The sequence below is a fragment of the Scleropages formosus genome, chromosome 9 (assembly GCF_900964775.1).
Source record: "Scleropages formosus chromosome 9, fSclFor1.1, whole genome shotgun sequence".
Lineage (NCBI taxonomy): Eukaryota > Metazoa > Chordata > Actinopteri > Osteoglossiformes > Osteoglossidae > Scleropages > Scleropages formosus.
In genome coordinates this window covers 21,954,215-21,973,764 of record NC_041814.1, presented here as the reverse complement: position 1 = coordinate 21,973,764, position 19,550 = coordinate 21,954,215, and the positions used below count along the sequence as shown (strand labels likewise).

Genomic DNA, 19,550 nt, shown 5'->3' with positions numbered 1-19,550 from the left:
CTAATTAAAGAATCAGACTTCTAAGTGGATGACTATTAGCTTAAAAACAACAAATAAAGGTTTAATAACTCATACTTCTCAAAATAATAGTACAGTAAACAATAAATAACATGTTAGACACCAAGTGAAAGACCATATAAGTATTTTGTTATGTATAATTTACTGACTCCAACTTTTTTCTGGAGGTGAGATTTTAGATTTGGAAATGCACTCAATTAAAATACTTTAAAAATTAAAAATAGTTAAAATAATTAAAAATAATTTAAAGTAAAATTTTACTGCAGTTTTTGTCAATTTGTTAACTGAAAATTTACTAACTAGAATTACAAACGTTTGTAGGTCTAATCTAATTTTTAATCAGTACACCTCACTTTTGGGCTTCTTTTTCTTTTAATTCCTTTCTTTGCATCTCTTTCTCATTTTGGAATCTCTTTGTTCTGGGGATATTCTATATTGCATTTAATAAACTCTGCCTACTATTGTCACTTTGGAAAGAAAGCATAATTTTAGTGTACTATTATGGACTAAATTGAAAACACATACACATGCATGCACGCACACGTACACTGCCTGAAGCCGCTTGTCCCGAGTGGGGTTGTGGCGAGCTGGAGCCTAACCCACCAACACAGGGTGCAAGTCTGGAGGGGATACATCGAGGACGGGATGCCAGCAAGGCACCCCAAGCAGGGGTTGAACCCCAGACCCGTCAGAGAGTGAGACCCAACGAAGCCCGCTGCGCCTCCGTGCCCCCAAATTCAAAATACACACACACACACACACACACACACACACACACACACACACACATTTTCAGAACCACTTGTCCCATACAGGGTCACGGGGAACCGGAGCCAAACCCGGCAACTCAGGGCGTGAAGCCGGAGGGGGAGGGGACACACCCAGGACGGGACGCCAGTCCATCGCAAGGTACCCCAAGCGGGACTCAAACCCCAGACCCACTGGAGAGCAGGACCCGGTCCAACCCATTGCACCACCGCGCTCCCCCAAATTCAAAATATTTATGTAGAATATTTACAAAAAAATGAAGAAAAACCAGTGGCTCAGACTTTATGTTCAAGTGGCAAGAAACCAAGTCTTGAGTTTTTTTGCTTAGAAAAAACATGCAAACTTTAAAACATGGCCAAATGTGATCTAGGAAATATTAAACTTAAAAACTTAATAAAATAGATGCTTGATGATTTCCTAATATACCATTTTGCCATGACTTATAACAGTAGTACAGTAATAGAATAAGAAATATGCAAAATAACTTTCTCCCCCTCCATTCACCTTTAGTCTTTCTCTGCCTTTTGCCACCAGCAGTGCTGCCAAGGTTCGACATGCACTGATAGCAGAAGTACTTCCATTAGCTTGAGGAAATGCAAATCTGGATAATTGCTTATGCAACCAAAAAGTATAGCAAAAGAAAGCTTAATGCTAATAGTTTGGGAAAAAAAGTCTCTTATTCAAATTTAAGGACAAATGTCATGGTAGTTTCCTGGAATCTAGAATTTTCTTCCAAGTCAAAGGTGAAATTGTGAAGAACTTCTGATATCAAGCAAAATTCGCTACCACATTTGGCTACTGGCAGCTGTAAAATAAAATATATGTCTTTCAATCTATTCACTTGATATGTATTGATTTATTACTATTATTTCAATGCATAGAGGGCAAAACAACCTTTTTCCATTTTATATTAACGTATATATATTACTGGAGCAATTCACAATAAATGCTTCTGTAAATGGTACAACAGAGAGCCACTTCTTGCACTTGAACTCTGAACCACTCTTAAAATCTGTATTATTAACCACTAATTTCTGTTTTCTAGTATATTAAAAAAAGAAAAATGTATTAATTCAAAACCTATTCTGTGTCGCACTGGTCATTAAATCCTGACTTTGTCCCTAGTGGAATGTACTCATGTAAGGGAAAAAAGAACCTCAAGTCAAAGCTGTTCCAGTGCAAGTTCCAGCACATTAAATATGGTGGGGAAGATGTCTTTGAAGCACCTCCGATGCCGAAGCAGCCTGAAGAAGAACAGAACTCGCTCCCTCCTTGGACAGCTAATTCGAGGCTCGCTGTGTGCTCTGCAACATCCGTTCGACGGTGAGCTGTGAAAGTAGGTCACACGCTCGAGCGTGAGCCGTTTGATGTTGGCGCGGGACGCCGAGCGGGACGCCGAGCCTTGACTGGCACTTGGTAGGCTGGAGATCTAAGTCGCCTGGGAAGCCTGTATCCTGCTGTGGTTCATGTTCATTGGCCAGATGAGGGGTGGCTGCGGTGGGCTCTGGGCCATGTGTGTGTGGTATGACATGTGAGTCATGCACAGAAAAAACTAACAGCCTAAAGAGATTATCAAGGTAAACCTGATTGCCATAAAATTATTGATTTCTAATAATTTGTCCTGCTTTGACAACTCAATTAGCATCAGCTGGCATATCAGTTACAGCTGTTCAGCTGTTCAAATCCAGCTCTCGCTATAGTACCCTTGCTGAAGCTACTTACCCTAAATTGTTATAATAAAAATTACTTAGTTGTTGCTATGCAAACTTAACATTGTCACTTGCTTTGAACAGAAGTGCCACTCACACAAATAAGTATAAATTAGTGTAAGTGTAAATAACTTAGTGTACCCTGCACTGTGTTTCTTGTAAGAGTTCCTTCTCAAAGCAATAGCAGTTTACAGTAGTAGGAAACTGAGTGACTAATCCAACTGAATTCCCTTGGTAACCACACAGCTTTTTTGCTGGTTTGTTTAGTCCTCTAAGTAAGAGGGACAGCTGGTAGTGTAGTGATTAGCGCTACTGTCTTTGGACCCAAAGGTTGCCGGTTTGAGCCTCACCTCTGGCTGTAGTACCCTTGAACAAGGGACTTACCCTCAATTGCTCTGGTTTAAAAAAAAAAAAAAAAAAAAATTGCTCAGCTGTATAAATGGGTAAGCAATTGTAACTGTAATATTGTAAGGTACTTTGGAGAAAAGCATCAGTAAAAAGAGTAAAGGTATCATTAGCATACTGTCACACAAACCATGATAATAATACAGCAAGTAGCACTGCTGTCTCACAGTGCCTGGGGGGTGTAAGAGAACATGGGTTCAATCCCTGCTCAGTCTGTGTGGAGTTTGCATGTTCTTCCCATGTCTGTGTGGGTTTCCTCCCACAGTCCAAAGACATGCTGTTTAGGTTCCCTCATAGTGTGTGAGTGAGAGAGACTGTGTGTTCCACTGATGTATGGCTGAGTGAGCCAGTGTAAGTAGTGTATCTAGCAGTGTAAGTCACTACGGTGAATAAGGTGTGTGGGCTGATAACACTACATAGAGTTCATTGGAAGTTGCTCTGGAGAAAAGCATCTGCTAAGTAAGTAAGTAAATATAATGACAATTCATTTTGCTAACACTTGAAAGAAACTCGTAATGGTAAGCCACTTACAGTGATTTACCCATTTATTCAGCTGGATAATTTTTACTGGAGTCACTCAGGGTTAGCACTTTGATCAAGGGTTCCACAGCAGGAGGTGGGATTTTAACATGGGTCGTTTGAGTGTAAGCCAGCATCTCCAACCACTATGCCACCTGTTGAACGTCCCTGATGCCTCTTACTGGTTATTATTGATTCTATCAGTTCGTTGTATAAACAGCAGCCCAGAACACCACTTAACTGCTCCAGTTTTACATTCCCCGGGATGTGGGCACAGTGGTATCAAACCACCGCTGGATTCCCACTTACCCCATGTGTGCACAGTGCGCTTGAAAACCTCTGCTTCCCGCGATAGAACGCCGTGTACCAAAAAGAAAGTCTCTGGTGACGCGGGTTTTTGTCTGATTCTTTATGGCGTCAGAAGCGACTTCACTGTCTATCGCTGATGCTGAGACTGAAAAAAAAAAAATGTTCTATTTAGCCGCTTTTCACATTTGACACCACACTTGAGAGTCAGTCGACTGCTGTTTGCGAAAGTCTGCTGTAGTTCAGCCACTATTTTTGAGGCTACTCATCTGTGCAGAATGACTTTTCACATTTACATTTCATTTGCTTGGCTCATACTCTAATCCTACTAAATTTCATGTATTTATCAGTTAACATATCCTAAAACAATAGAAATGTAAAACATTTTAAACCGTTCTGACATTAATACTCTGTGTGCTCCGCATATGTGTCTCGGATTATCCAAACATTAGAGCCTATTGCACGCAGTCAATAATGGAAAATGACCACTCACTATTGTTATAGTGTTTAAATGGTCACAATGAACTGGTTCAATGTTGTTCTGACATCTAATTTATAAATCAATCGGACACTATTATGCTCCAGAGGGCTCCATCTCTAAAACTGAGTAGCGACCCCAGGAAATGTAGAATAATTGCAAATAGAAGAGTGTTGTTCCTGCTGAAGTGGAGGGGTTACATTTTAATGTTTGCAACACCTCGCCATCACACGGTGAATCATCAGACCGTGAGAACTGTATATATATATATACACAGAACAAACATGGTACTTTAAGTAAAAACCACCAGTCACACTGACTATCCAAACTTTTCTTTGCAAGGAGAAGAGAAGAGCATCCACTCCCCACACCACTCGCTAGAGACGTTCCTCATTCTGACATCCATTTGTCACTTTACAGTGAAGTAAGAGCCTCAGCGCATCCAGAGTGCCTCCATGTGAACCGTCTTATGTATGTATGTGTGGGCACTGTGCGTATGTGACGCCTAGATAAGATGGTAGCTCTTTTTCTGTCAGCAGGTGACTTTTTCCTGATAACACTGTTGTTTTACAAGGTAAGGTCAGCAGTCCCGCTTCATCGCCTCCTTGGTATAGATGATGTGATGATGAACAGGGGACCTATATGAATATTTTGTTTTTACACCTTCTACCATGTATTGTGTCACAGAAGAATCCTAAATGCACTTAAGGGTGTACCTTCACTCGATTGGCTGGTGGCAGAGGTTTAGAACGAGTTTTGTGATTAACAGCTAACAGTCATACCGGACATGAATATAAAGATTGGGGAAGGCGAATAAAGCAGAGTACACCGTCGTGTATAGAAATCCACTGAATGGCACCGTGTGCCGCACAGTCATTCCTGACTTCTTTGTGTATAGGGTTACCACTCGGATATTCCACGCGGACTTTAAGGAATATAATCTATTTGTCCTGAGCTGTGGTAAACTTGGATGAGGTCCTGCATTATCTCCAAGGTCACTCTGTTCCTTCAGGACCTGAAAAGATGTGTCAGAATGGAGGAATGCGCCTCGATTGTTTGCTCCCCCTCTCTATCTTATCGCCATATGTGCACAGCCTGCTTAGACAAAAAGAGACAGAAATGGACAAGTTCTCTTTCTATGGACAACTTCAGCGATAACAAAACAGTTCCGCTATGACGGCAATTACCTTCCATGGCAAGAATAAAAATAATGACACTCCCTCCACCTTTTATACGGATGAGAATTTTATTGGACAGTTATTGGCGCGATGCAAAAAGAATTGCGGAGAGTGCTGAGCTCTCCTCATGCTTCCCTAATCTCACGGAACAATTTACTTAAAGCGCGAAGGTCTCAGCGTTTATTCTTCCGCATTTGCTTAATTCCTTTATTTAACAAAAAAAGTTTGAAATGCGCTCTGACAGAATCTATTCACAGCCGCTGGTCTGTGCTGCCTCCAGGTTAATCGAGGCCCGCATTGTGCAAGTTCTGTTCATAAAGACATGTCTCCCGGCACAAAAGTCGCAGTGCGCGGACCACAGTGTCCCAAGCTTGAAGCAATTAAAGGGCTTCTGGACTAACTTCCTCAAAGGATGTCTGGGCGTGACACAAACGATAAAGAGTAATTATATGAGCCTTGCTGTGATCAAACAACCACGCTTCTCATTATCTTTTTTTTTCCCTCCTTTTTATGGACCTGATCCTGCGGCACGATTTAAATACACCTTGGTTTTCAAGGCCGAAACGGCTGCTCTCCGATGATTTTATTAAATTGTGTTCAGCATGTTGTCATGTCTTGCTAATTTACTGCAGTGAAGCTCAAGGAGTGATCATCCTCAACTGTGTCATACAGACGGTCAAGAGAGAACAAATTAATCAACATATTAATCCATATGATTAGAGTACCAGCTGCAGTCAATTAATTATATGGATAAAGCATATCGAAAGACACTTCAATGTTTTCTAAGTATGCAAAACTTAAAGAGCTTTGAAACCGTTTAAAAGGTTACTCTTTATTCATATTAACTCTACTTCATAAAGTTGGGTTAAGTGCATTTATGTTAAGTACCTGCTTGGGGGGAAAATGACAATTTCCACAGCAGAACTGGAATTATCGCAATTAAAAACTAGACTTTGTGCTCTCACTATTAGTAAAGTGTCGCAGTTAAAAAGGTGGACTCGTAAAATGAAGGTTGCCATTTCATGTCCTTTTCCCTATAACTGCTGTAGTAACCTTGAGTGAGGTTCTTACACTCAGTTGTTCAGGTAAAAAAACCCAGCTTTGTAAATGGTCCGAATAATTTAAGTTCCTTTGGACAAACACTTCAGATAAGCAACACAATAATAGTATAATGCAGTTCGAAATATAAGACCTGTACATGTCCTTTTATTGCATATCCTAAGTGCAGAAATTCACCACCAGGTCCCTCCAAAATCACTTCTCATTAGTGCTTCCCCAGTTTCCTCTTCCTACTGTATCAGATACAAAACTATCTGTGTCATGCCTAAATACCCTGTTAGTTACAACTTTCCCTTAAGATGTGGTTCTTGCAGAGAGGAAGAGGTTGCCTTAAGCTCATTCTGAAACCTCAACCCTGCTGAGCCTTTCAAACAACGTAAATCAATGTCGATGAGTTTAAAAAAAAAAAAAAAAAAAAAAAAAAACAAGCATTTCCAAGGAACTGGAATGACAAATCTCTCTGTGTCACTAGTTAAGCCATTTCAAAGGCAATTTACTGTAAAACAAGGGTGACCAAGTTCACTCTTAGCAGTCTTGTATACTGTATATATGCAGAGTTTTGATCTCACCACCCAACAGCAAATAGTTGTTGTTTTACCATCTGTTAATAACTGCTAATTTTCAGTTTTGGGTCTTCCGGAAAATACATTAATATAAATACAATATATTTATTATATTTTATTAATCAATCAAAAACTGGCTAATAATATTATGATTAAACCAGAAGAATTGATTAATATTAAAACCACAGTAGAAAAATTCCACTTTGTGACTAATGTCCCTCATCAGCCACCGTGCTTCCCCTTTCCCTGCGTTCGCGTTGATGCGGAGTTGCCACCGTCACCGGGTGGGGCTATACAGCCCCCACAGGCCCTGTTCCCCCCCAGGAGATTTCCAGCACTTTGCACTCCTTGTGACTTTGTATGGCAGCAACGCACAATGCAAGAATCTCTGTGAAGATGAACACGCAACACGTCGGTTGACGTGTCGCTCTGCCACGTCTGACAGTTATTAACAGCTGCAATTGTGCCAAAGGACTGTCTCTTCTAAATGAGCAATGGGTAGCTGAGGATTATCTTAAAACATCAGTATTGATAAATCCTTTATCATTTTGAATGCTGTGGCACAAACAAGACTTCTGAACAAATTTCTTTTCTTTGTGACAATTAGTAATAAGACGTTGCCGCACATTTATTTGATGATTTTTTTTTTTTTCCAAAGTCACTTACAATTATTTACACAGGTGGATTATTTTACTGGTGCAATTTTTTTTTTAGGGTTAGGGTTAGGCCACTGGTGGGAATTAAACCTGCAACCTTTGTGTCCAAACAAAGTAGCTGTAATCACTACACTACCGGCTGTCCCCATGCGATAAGTACACGATCACAGATTGTTGTTTTATGGAGGGTTTCCGCTTCTGACTCCGAGCTCAAGGAGAGAAAAGCTGCTGGTGCACCAATATCTTCATGACAGACGGCAAAAAAAGAAAACTTTTCATATATTTCTAGAGTTGTCCAATCCCCACACCTAATTATGTGAAGTAATTTAAAAACAGAGAACGTCCACTATAAGGTGTGTTAGGGCACAGCACTGTAGCATGTACAGTTTGGGTGATGCACTTAAAAAAACACGCCTTCTATAGTGGACAAAAATCAGTGGCTGTGCCTCCTGAAGATAATTATACATTTATTCATTTCGCTGATTCGTTTTTCCAAAGCAATTTAGAAGTTCAGATTCAAGTTTTATTTGGCACATACACAACCATACTTAGTACGACGTGCAGTGAAATGCTTTTCTGACTGTCCGTAATACAAACTAATAGTATAGATACAATAAATAAGGCAATACAAATACAGTAGAAATTAGAAAGATACTATAGAAAAATGAAGAATATATAATGATAAAAATAGGAAAAAATAAATAAAGTAAGATAAAAAAATATAGTGGTAAAATAAAAATATATAGTGGTCTACAAATGTGGAATAACAGAACGATAATAAAGATGTATTATGAGATATAGAGCAAAATAGAATGATTTCAAGGATAAAAATGCAATACTGGGTCTTTTTGCTTAGGTGTTTCTATTTACCCATTTATACAGCTGGGTAATTTTTACTGGAGCAATTTATGGCGAGTACTTTGCTCAAGGGTACGACAGCTGGAGGTGAGACTTAAACCCGTAACCCTTGGGTCCAAAGGCAGCAGCTCTAACCACTACATTATGAGTTGCCCCATTAGGGGGCAGCTGGTCGCATAGTGGGACAGCTGATAGTGTAGTACTTAGAGCTGCTGCTGCCTCTGGATCTAAAGGTCGCAGGTTTGATCCCCACCTGTTGCTGTAGAACCCTTGAGGCAGGTACTTACCCTAAATTGCTCCACTAAAATTACCCAGCTGTACGAATGCGTAAATAACTGTAATAGCTTGTAATAAGTGTAACCTTAACATTGTAAGTAGCTTTGGAGAAAAGCGTCAGCTAAATGAATAAATGTAAATTATACTCCCGCAAAATTGTATGCATGTTGCTAAGTTACTGATGTTTCTGCAATGACTTGTGCTTTGAAGAGCCACCCCCTACTGGTCGGACGTAAGGCTGAGAAACCACAGCATGGACGACAAGTCACCTCTGCAGTTTGCCGAAAAGCTGCTCTTTCCTATCACTCCTGCTTTAGGCAAGTAAATGACATTGAAGTTGCCAGGCTCAGAGCTCAGGGAGAACACTGTAGTCTGTACCACCCCAAACCCAGTTTTATTTCAAAAAAAAAGGAAAACTACTTCATTTTAAAATCCTACATGCGGAGTATTCTTTTTGCATGGTTTCCTATTTTTTTGAACCTCAGACCCTCCTAAATCTGCTTTCAGTGAGCTTACTCAGTGCCACCTAATTTCCATGGGATAAAATTGAGCTGTCACTCAGGGTGGTAATTGTGTGGCAGCCCTGACACCAGGCTTCATGCCGTTTTGGGATTCATATGAAATAACTGGAGCTAAGATCTAAAAATAGCACACTACATAATGAATAATATATTTTGCTCTTAAGGTAGTTGAGAAGAGATTTAAACTCTTTGGATTATTTACAACCAAAAGTAGTGCTACACAAAGAGTTAATGCTACAATTCTTGTCACAAATTAGTAATTTTTATATTATATTATTAAGCACAATAGTAGCTTTTATTCTTTGGATACAACTGAAAATAGTTTGTAACACCCTTGTTTTTAAATTTGAGAATAACTTCTATGAGAACTGAACCGTACATGTCACCCAAAACTCACATCGACATCAAAATCACACATATATAATATTCAAGAACTGTCATTGAAAACTACTTTTATTTATTTGCCTAGCTCACACTTTTACCCAAAGCAGCTTGCATCTTCACCAGCTTGCATAGCTGGGTATCTTAACAGAGCAATTCAGGATGAAGTACCTCACTCAAGGGTTCTATAGCAATGGGCCTCCTTAGACCTGAAATATGTTCTTAACCAAAGCATTGTTATCCACAATACACAGTCAGCAATGTCCCTTCTTCAGCACATCAGCTGTACCTTCAAGTAAGAAAAGGAATGCTCATCATTCAAGTTAATTCCATTATACTGTAGTCTTATAATCTTAGTAAACAGTGTCATCTAACAGCTTTTTGGAATTTAGACATTTCACATTACATGTCTCGCTTCTAAATATACCTACATATTTTTAAATCAAATTTGTGTTCATGAACAGTCATTCCATGTCTTTGTGAACATTGTACATATACTTTTGTTATTATATAATAATAATTTTATGTAATTATAGGTCCAAGTACTTTATTCATTTGTACTAGAGAAAATAGATAACATTCAGTTTAATTAAAACTAATCAATCATCTACTTAATTGTTCAGTAGCTGGGAGCTATTGAAATAAGTAAATTAATAACTGATTAATAATTCATGATAAATTGCAATTTCATGATGTAATTGCTTAATAATTGACCACAATTAAGTTTAAGAAAGCAGTAATCATTTCAAAGAGACACGAGGATACAAATAAAAATCAAACTGCTGTTTCTTGAAAATGTTTCAAGAATACACAGCAGTGTCGACAGTTCAGTTAATATGATATAGCAGCTGCGCTGTAAATTTAACTCAAATATAACTCAGACCACATCTAAAACTGGTCAGTGTATATCACAGGGAACTGTTTGTTTCTAGAATGAAAAATATAAATTAACCCTAAAGCCCATTCTCCCGAAATCCAGAAAGGCTAAGTACGGTAAGTCAACAGCTTCAGATTTTCTTTTTTTGTAAGAAAAATAAAAATTTCCCATATTCACATGGATAGACAGACATACGTTGGAATGACTAAATAGATTAGGCCTAATCCCTCATTGTGTCAACCGTGCAGAATCATCCCCCGCAAGGAAGTCGAGAACGTACCAAGAAAGAGCCACTATTTTTCCTATTCTGGACTTAATTAATCATTTGCAAACAGGACTGTGAAGTGCAGTGACTCGCACTCCATAAATAGATGCCGCATAAAACAAAGGAAAGATAAAGACTAGATCCTTAATGTTATACTGCTGTCAAAAACTGTTTCTCATTTTCATTATAAAGATTACAACGCATAGCAGGTTAATTATCCATTGTCTCCGCAGAGAACAGAGTGACACTATTGACTTCATTGAGCTATTGTAAAGTCAAGTAGAAACATTTTCTCAAGTCACAATGCAAATGCACAGGTTCTGTATGGTCCATAAATAGCCCGATATCTGAGCGCAACTTCTCATATTTCATCTTTGAAAGGCCTTTGTTTAGCACAACTGCAAAGACTCCGGGAGCAATGCTGAGCAATGTTTCCTACAGCAGCCGTGGTATGACATGACCCCGGTCTTTGAGCCCCAGCCTATCAAGAAGCAGCGGGAGGACTAATTGCTGTGGACCTATGGAAAGCGTGTGTAGAATCTAGCAAAACTGATCCGGAGAGGAGAAACTGGACACCTGAGAAACACTAAAACGTCCCCTTGGCTTCTTGGAGGAATTGAGGTCCTTGTGGTGAAAGAGCCAGAGCACATGGTTACTGAACTACACTTACGCTGAGATTGAGCTTGCTCCATTTTAACTAATCACTCTGGCTGCGGGTAAAAGGTACTGGAATGAATAAGTATAATAAATGAATTTAAGGTCTGCATTATTAAAGGGGCTATTGGCATGCCTCCTCCATGGAAGCTTTCAATGTATAGATAATTAAAACTACTATATATTTAACTGCTACGAGCTGTAATGATAGCACATCCCTCTTTACCCCATCCTTTCAATTCCCTAAGGGACCTGAATGATGAAGTGTTAAAACATTTATTTTATTTATTTATTTATTTTATTTTTGTTTTTCTTTTAAATACTACAAAATTGAAGCATGTAGACTCTAACACACATTTGATGCTGTTCACCCCGAACCACAAAGGTACCGTTTTCCCTATTGAAAAGAACAAAATCATTTCTTCTTGCACTCATTTCTTCTTCTCTAGCTCGAAGCTTTATTTTTGATTAACACAGCAAACTGTTTGTTCGCCTTAATGATTTAGTTTGCAATGTCCCAGCACTCAGTGTTTAGGCCCAGAGTGATGACAGATGATTATTAATTGCAAAATCTGTCTTTCAGAAGTGCCAGATAGTCAAAACAATTAACACTCCTTTTGTATAATGTAACATTACTCTGCTTTTGGATTTTTTATTATGGTAAACTGTGACTCTCCTTTAAATATCCCTCATATACACCTGTATATGCACCTGAAACAAGTTACATAATCTAGTTTAGGTCCTGCTTCTGTGTGAACATATACATGCAAATTGTACAGAGAAATTGATTATTTAAAACTTGCTTTTAATTTATGTAAAACTATATGGTATCCCAGATTTTCTGCGCCAGTATGTCCATCCTTTGGATCACATATACAGTATCTAAAATGGGATATGTGCTGTAGGTGAACTACAGTTTAAGGACGTGCACTCGTAGGCTGGGAACTGCTGGATGGAGCCCTACTGTAGTACCCTTGTTTATGTTATTTATTTATAATAAGTAGAATATTGCTTGAGGCAAAAGCACTAAAAAGACACAAAGCGGTGAAAGACGGACATGGGACACTGTAGTAACACTGATATAGACAAATATCACATCCAGATAAGTACATGAAATAATAACTGCACATCAGCTCTCAGGTAAACATATTTCCAAATATATTGTTCTCCTTCCATATTTAGATTTTTATCCCTAAACTGTTACTAACCTCACATCCCTTCTACCTTCATCCTTGGAAACCTCAACTCTCTCCCAGTATGAAAGAGCCTTTACTCCCACTGTAGCCTGTGCATGTGAAACTGGAAAAGTTGCTCTCATCCAGCTGCTACAGACCAATGAATCATTGCCTACATCCCTTTGGAGTCTTTGACACAAGGAGATCCCCCACTGATGAGTGTTTGACCCAAACATCTCCCAGCTTTGCCAGTGATCTAGCTGGATTTTTTTCTTACAACCCTTGTACAATCACAACAGACCATTGAAAACCATGTTCCACTTGTGACACTTTGAAGACAGGATGCTTCTATATTAAAAATCTTTGTGTTTTGAGCATTGCATGTTTCATTAAAGCGGGCGTGATGGCATGGCGGGTTCAGCTGGTGCTCGCTGTGTGGTGGGTCTGGGGTTCGAGCCCTGCTTGGGATGCCTTGCGACAGACTGGCGTCCCATCCTGGGTGTGTCCCCTCTTCCTTTGGCCTTGCGCCCTGTGTTGCCGGGTAAGGCGCCAGCTGGCCGCAACCCCACATGGAACAAGCAGTTGTTGACAATGGATGAATGTTTCATTTATTTTATCACAAAGAGATATTATTAACACTTTGCTTCTTAACTTCTTTAGTAGACCTGAACAAATGTATATTTTAAATTGTCAATTATAATTAACTGAAATATTTAGCAAACAATACTAAATTGAAATAAACTTAAAGGAATTTAAATAAATAAATAATGCATCATCCAGAGAATTTTACGGGTACCAAAATCACTGGAAATAGTGGATAGCACATTTATTTCAAAACCTTGCAAGCATATGTTGCATCTCTACCCCGGGGCTGGGGACTTACTCAAGGCTCAGACAGATAGCAGGGTGTATGGGCAGGGGAACAGAAGACAAGACTTTGCAAGTTCAGCTTCGCAACTGCAGCAAAAGCAGGACTAGCGCAATATTTAACAAACTACGCACTGTATTAGGCATGCACATCATGTATCCCGTAGAGAGCCCTGATCCGCTGTCAGTTTTTTCTCTCCATTTCTCCCACGCACACGTCATAGGGTCATTGCAACTCATGCAAGGGCCAGTAGGCTTGAAAATGCAGCAATATCTTGGTTTTGCAAATTTCTCATTAATGTCAAGGTCTGTAAGACACAGATAGTCCTGCCAAGTGTGCAGTCTGCAAAATCTTCAAAAAAAAGGAAGCACTTCAAAAACCCGACTGAAAATTCCTTGATTCTGCCTGAAAGATCAGACTCTCATACAAACATTGAATTTAAGAAGAAGGAATTTTGATTTTGGGCCACAGCTGTTTCAGCAGGTTGGACGGTCATTTGCTATTTTTGTGATAGAACTGCGCTCAAAGTCATCGCTTCATGAGTTTAAAAAGTACAAAAAGGAACCTCTACAAAAGCGAAATCCAGCAATTCAAAACAGACTAGGAAAGAGATGTGTCCAAAATGTGTTCGTAGCAAAGCCCCTCATCAAAAGCAGACTGAGATGAATTATTCATGTACGGAGAAATGATGATCGCCGAGGCTTTTAAGAGCCTGGCTTCCTTTGATGGCCAATTAGCCTTTAGAGACCCTGATAGCCAAACCCATTATTAACCTCCACAGCATAAGCAATGACAGGTACAAACCAAGAGGCGACTGGAGATGTACAGTTAGTATTAAATACGCACCAGCAGTTCTGCTGTAGGCCATTTGGTAAAATGCACCTTTTAAATAATTAATGATAATTACAGCGTGGCACAGCATGTTGTGATTTTTTGTACAACGATCTGCATGCTTTGACAACCTGGACTCGTGCCCATTATATACCATCAACAGGGGAGGAGTTGTTTGGGGGTGGAGAGGGGGATAGCGAGAAGCAGACGTGAAATCCGTCTGCTAATCTCTGAACTGCTGATAGTTCCATGGCAGTTTACACAGTGCACCGTGTCCCCCATCCTGGTCCTGGAGGAGCACTTTATGCACGGGTTTCTTTGTAACTGAACACTTAAGCACCCGATCAAAGCAATCATACCCATAATTGAACTAATTTAGCACTTATGTGAAGTGCTGAGGTTGTTTGTTCATTTCAAAGAAACCTGGAGCACCTGTGAAGAGAGACGCCCACCTGGAGCAGGACTGGGACTCTAAGAGGGAACTGGGGATTTTTAAGTGAAAACTAAGAATTAACAAAGGAGCTACTTCAGTTAGAAAACGCTGCCTCTTTCTTGGTATTAGAGAAATGGGCGTGTTACATGTTTGACTTAAAGTGAGGAAGTAACCATAAATATACCCAAAAGTCTTCATATTTCACGCTGCCCATAAACCGAAAAACGACTTATGCTGTGCATAAATTTACATAATTCATAGTTATTTATGGTAGAAAAAGAGTTCCAGAGTTCAAAATGGAGAATTTCATGTAAATTATTACTCACATATGCAGTCGGGGGAAGCATTTGCAGTTAGCTTAATGAGCCTTTTGAGTTCACACAAGATTAATGCAAAGATACTGATCTTCCACACTGCTTTGCAATACATGAAAACAAGTGGAATCTTGACCGCTGCTAATGCAACCATACATGCTAGACCAGAAAGTTGTGTTGATTTAGTTCTCCTTTTATGCGAATCTTGCCCCATTACAATGAGAAATGCACCCTACCTTACAATAGCCTCTTCAGCAACCAAACAAGATCTCAACGTCAACATCTCATTAGCTCAAGCAACTTCCCTTTTACTCAGCGTTTGATCAGCGCATTACTTCTTCCAACACCTTCTCCCAAGCATCTTCTACCTTGGAGCCAGGATGCAAACACAGGTCAAGAGATTGCCTTCTTCCTCAATTAAGGGTAGAAGTGGAAGCTGCTCAGACAAGGAACAGCAATGAGTGTGTCAAAACTGACAGTGAGACTCACATTGGAGGCCTTGCTGGAATGCCTTGGACCCACCCCCCAGACATTCATCTGCAGGGCTCTTGGGGGGGGGGAGATGGTTGTGAGGGTGATGTGCCAGCCTTGCAAAGTGTCACTGTGTCCCAAGTGAGTCTTTGCCCCATAGAATGGATAATCTGCCACAATAAGGGTGAAGAGCCCCTACCAGAATCAGACCTCAACATGGGGAGCAATTAATAGTAAAGTAGTCATGTTACACGACAGTTCAATGTCTTAATATCCCTAGTCCTTTCTCTACTCAGAGTCAGCATGTAGGGATTTTATGAAAGCTGCCTCATAATTATTCTGTGCAAAACAATCAGGATCTAATTTATGTCATGATCCACATTATGTATTATTATTTAGCTATCACATATAGCTTAATGATAATATCCATTTTTGTCAACAGAATGTATGAAAAATGTAATTTTGGGGTGCTGTCTGCAGTTTAGAAAGCATACTTCTGTACAGTGCAATGAGATATGAATTTGCAGAAATCCCTTCCAGATACATGTAGGAGTGTTAATGACATCACTGGCTGCGATCCCCGCCAGTTTGTGCGTGTGTGAAAAGTTGCCACCTAGTCTCCATCTCATGTGCCTCTGTGTGTTGCCAAACATGTCTTTCCTGAGACAGGCACATGCCTTTTAATAGAAGCCCTTACTTCAGCCAAAAAGAGCATCATTCCGCATCATTCTGACGATGAGCTCATTCCGAGACGTGATCCTGGACTTGCTACAAGCGCTCAGCGTGTCAACACCTGCCAGTAACCACTCTGATCAATAGCTTATCCCACTAATTCCAGATTTAAAATGCCCTCCATCCAACAGAGGATACATTCATCTGGCTGCCAGGTAATTTGATTTTATAATTATAGGCCTGAGACACTGATACCTATTCCACTAAATATCACACATCAGCAAGGATCACTTGTTAAAAAATGACTCAAGTACATTTACTCCTTGTGAGTTAAGGTTAGACTTTTACTTCATCAGTGCTGCAGAGATGCATCAAAAGTGTAAATTCTTTAAAATATGGTGATTTACTGAGCAATACGTGTATGTACATATTTGCATATAAGGTAGACTTACTAGAATGACTGCTCATCAGTAAATGCTGTAATGCTCAGAAGGAGTTGATGTAAGCTGTATAAACTCCTCAGAAATGTGTCAGTCAGGAGTGAGCAGGGATAACACTGTGGTCCTCCAGCTTATCCCAGTTTCTACGGCACCAGAATGCTTGACGCACAAGCACACCCTTGGATGAGGCATAAGTCTATCACAGCTCCATTACCCTTATCCATCTTTATAATGCCAAGTGTCAAGCGGTGAGGAAATGGGTATCATTTTAAGTTTTTGGCGTAAGTAGGCCACACAGCAAGAGAGGCTAATGGAGCTATTGGTTCTCCAGCTAAATACTGTATATCAGTCTTTCACCAGAAGAATGAAATAATTACAGCAGATTTGACAGAGCCTCTAAATGCATGACTTACAGTACATCAAATTGATCTTTCATTCACGCCGATCAACCACGTTTATCCTTGTTTTCCCAATACAGTGCATTATTTGATACCAAAGCTCGGGAAAACTTCTCAGGCTTCTGCACAGTTTTAGTCCATAAACAATAAATTAGAGCAAAACATCTGGCTGCAAAAAGATAGTTTTTTATTTTTAATTTAAAGGTTATATTATTGTTATAATATTTACGGCGCACATAAATCAGGTTTACCGAGTTTGGCCAATTAGCTAGCTAGGTAGCTGAGATACTTTAAATTAGCTAGCTATCTTTTTTCGGCTTTTCAGTGCTTGTTTTTTGCAGTTCTTCATTTGGGGTTCGTGAGCCATCTGTCAAGAGCTTAAACTAATCAATCAATCTTACTGAACCCACAGAGAGAGAGAGAGAGAGAGAGAGAGAAAACTTAGAAAAAACAGGCTCATACTTCTGATGTTTCATTCTAACTACTGCAGATATTGAGAAGACTCCTGAGAACAAACTACAGCCATGAAACTGACAGTACCATATACGCTACATGCATCGTACAAGACCATGAAAGGGAAAAAATTCTCAAAGACAACATATCACTTATCCCCATGAAAAAAGAAGACTGTTTTTTGCAAGTTACAAAAATCTCATTTTTCTCCTCATCAATCTTTAACAGGAGCATTCTACAATGTTAATAAAATAAACAATAAAAGGTGAACAAACATACAGCAGAGAACCTGGGCAGAAGGAACTTAAATCTTCTGTTACTTATGAATACTGATGAATATGCTGAAGGTCTGAAAGCACATTGACCAGTTCAACACCCTCATTTTCCCCGCACACAAAAACGACATGTGATCATTTTCAGACAAACACCATTAATGCCTTATGAATACCGCGCTGCATTTGTGCATGGATCTCATTTATGAATATGAGCTACCAGTTCACCTGAATACTGTACATACATAACCAGCAAATTCCACTGAGTCAAAGCTACACAATTCTCTCCATCCACACATTGGAAAAGGTGTGACACAGAAGTACTGTTATTACATAATTTTAACATATATCGTGCATAATGTAGTCCCTGTACCGTGCACTGTACCACACACTGCAAGAGAAACAGGCAATAAAACTACCTCAATTAAATTAGGCTTGGTGCTTAAAAAACTGCTTTGACAGTATAAATGTATAAGCTGTGAAGTGCACTTTGAAATGTGGTGCAAATAAAAGTCCCATATGCCCGCCTTGTGATAAATGACGCTGTGGCTCAGTGATAAACCTGCCTGCGATTCAAACACATTACAGGAGAACCAAGAGGGGAAACAGTGATGCTTTTTTCATTCTCGGCCATTAACTGTGCCAGTAAAACACACAGCATTTATGAAGCCTCTCAGCAAAGGAACCTCCTATTATTCATAGAAGGGGGTTTTAAGTGCAACCACTCGAGTCTTTCATACGTGAGAGATCCACGTTTAAAAAAAAATAATAAAAAAAAAAAAAAAAAAAAAAAAAAAAATGAAGGGTTAAAAATCGAAATTTAGGTCACTGGGCACGAGGCTACGGTAAGCAAATGCAACAGCAAAGAAGGAAGCCCGTTTACGCAGGGAGTTAAAATCATACGGGACGTTCGGCTAAATATGAATGCGTTATGAATGCGAGGCGACGGATTTAGTGGCGGATGCAGCCATTTAGAGGAGAGACGCTGTTTAGCAACAGCGGGAGGATGCGAGGATGCGAGGCGCGCCGTCGTCAAGGAGAGGGTGCCGATCGCGTCGCGCTCAGCATCATCATGCAGCGGTGTCCGTGCGGGGAGGATGATGAAGAGCAGCTGGGATGAGGGATCACATCCATCGCACTCACCAAACACTGTCCTGAGGAAACGAGGCTCTCCTCCGCTGGCACTGCCCGGCGCTTTGCTCTCGCTGATTCAGACGTGGGGAAGAAGATGCGCTCTCATGCCCGACTGGAGATCCAGGAATATGGACCATTCGATGGATGCTGGATGATGAAGAGCGACGGGTGTGTGGTGGTGGTGGTGCTGGTGGTGGGGGGGAGGGGGGTGGGGAGTATCCGCCGAATCGGGGCGAGGAAAAGGGTCCGGGTCCGGATCGGCGCGGTGCGGTGCGGTGCGCACAGCCAAGGAGACGGCAGCTCTCCTACTCCACTCCGCTCCCAGAAACACACACACACACACACATGCACTCACACACATACACACACACACACACGCACACACACACACGCGCGCGCGCTGCACCGCACGCGCACACACTCGTCTCAGCAGCAAACGCCGCTTGCATTCCGGTGTCTGATTAGAGTGCGAAGAGCGACCTCTTGTGGAGGGTGTGGGCCATTGCGAGGGTGCCTCTTCGCAGTCTGATCCTGTGAGGGGCGGGGGGTTGTGTCGATCCAGGGGCGCGTCGATCTCTGGTGCCGATCGAAGTGGGGG

General features: G+C 40.4%; 1 protein-coding gene across 2 annotated transcripts in view; it reads right to left on the bottom strand.

The window, feature by feature from the left end:
* The window catches only part of LOC108935566 (catenin delta-2-like), a 274,279-nt gene extending 254,952 nt beyond the window's left edge, over nt 1-19,327 (bottom strand). For both annotated transcript variants that reach the window (XM_018754302.2, XM_018754303.2), the window contains exon 1: nt 18,962-19,327. The gene's annotated coding sequence lies outside the window, so the exon portion shown is untranslated. The remainder of the gene's footprint in view (nt 1-18,961) is intronic.
* Between the last annotated feature and the right edge of the window lie 223 nt (nt 19,328-19,550).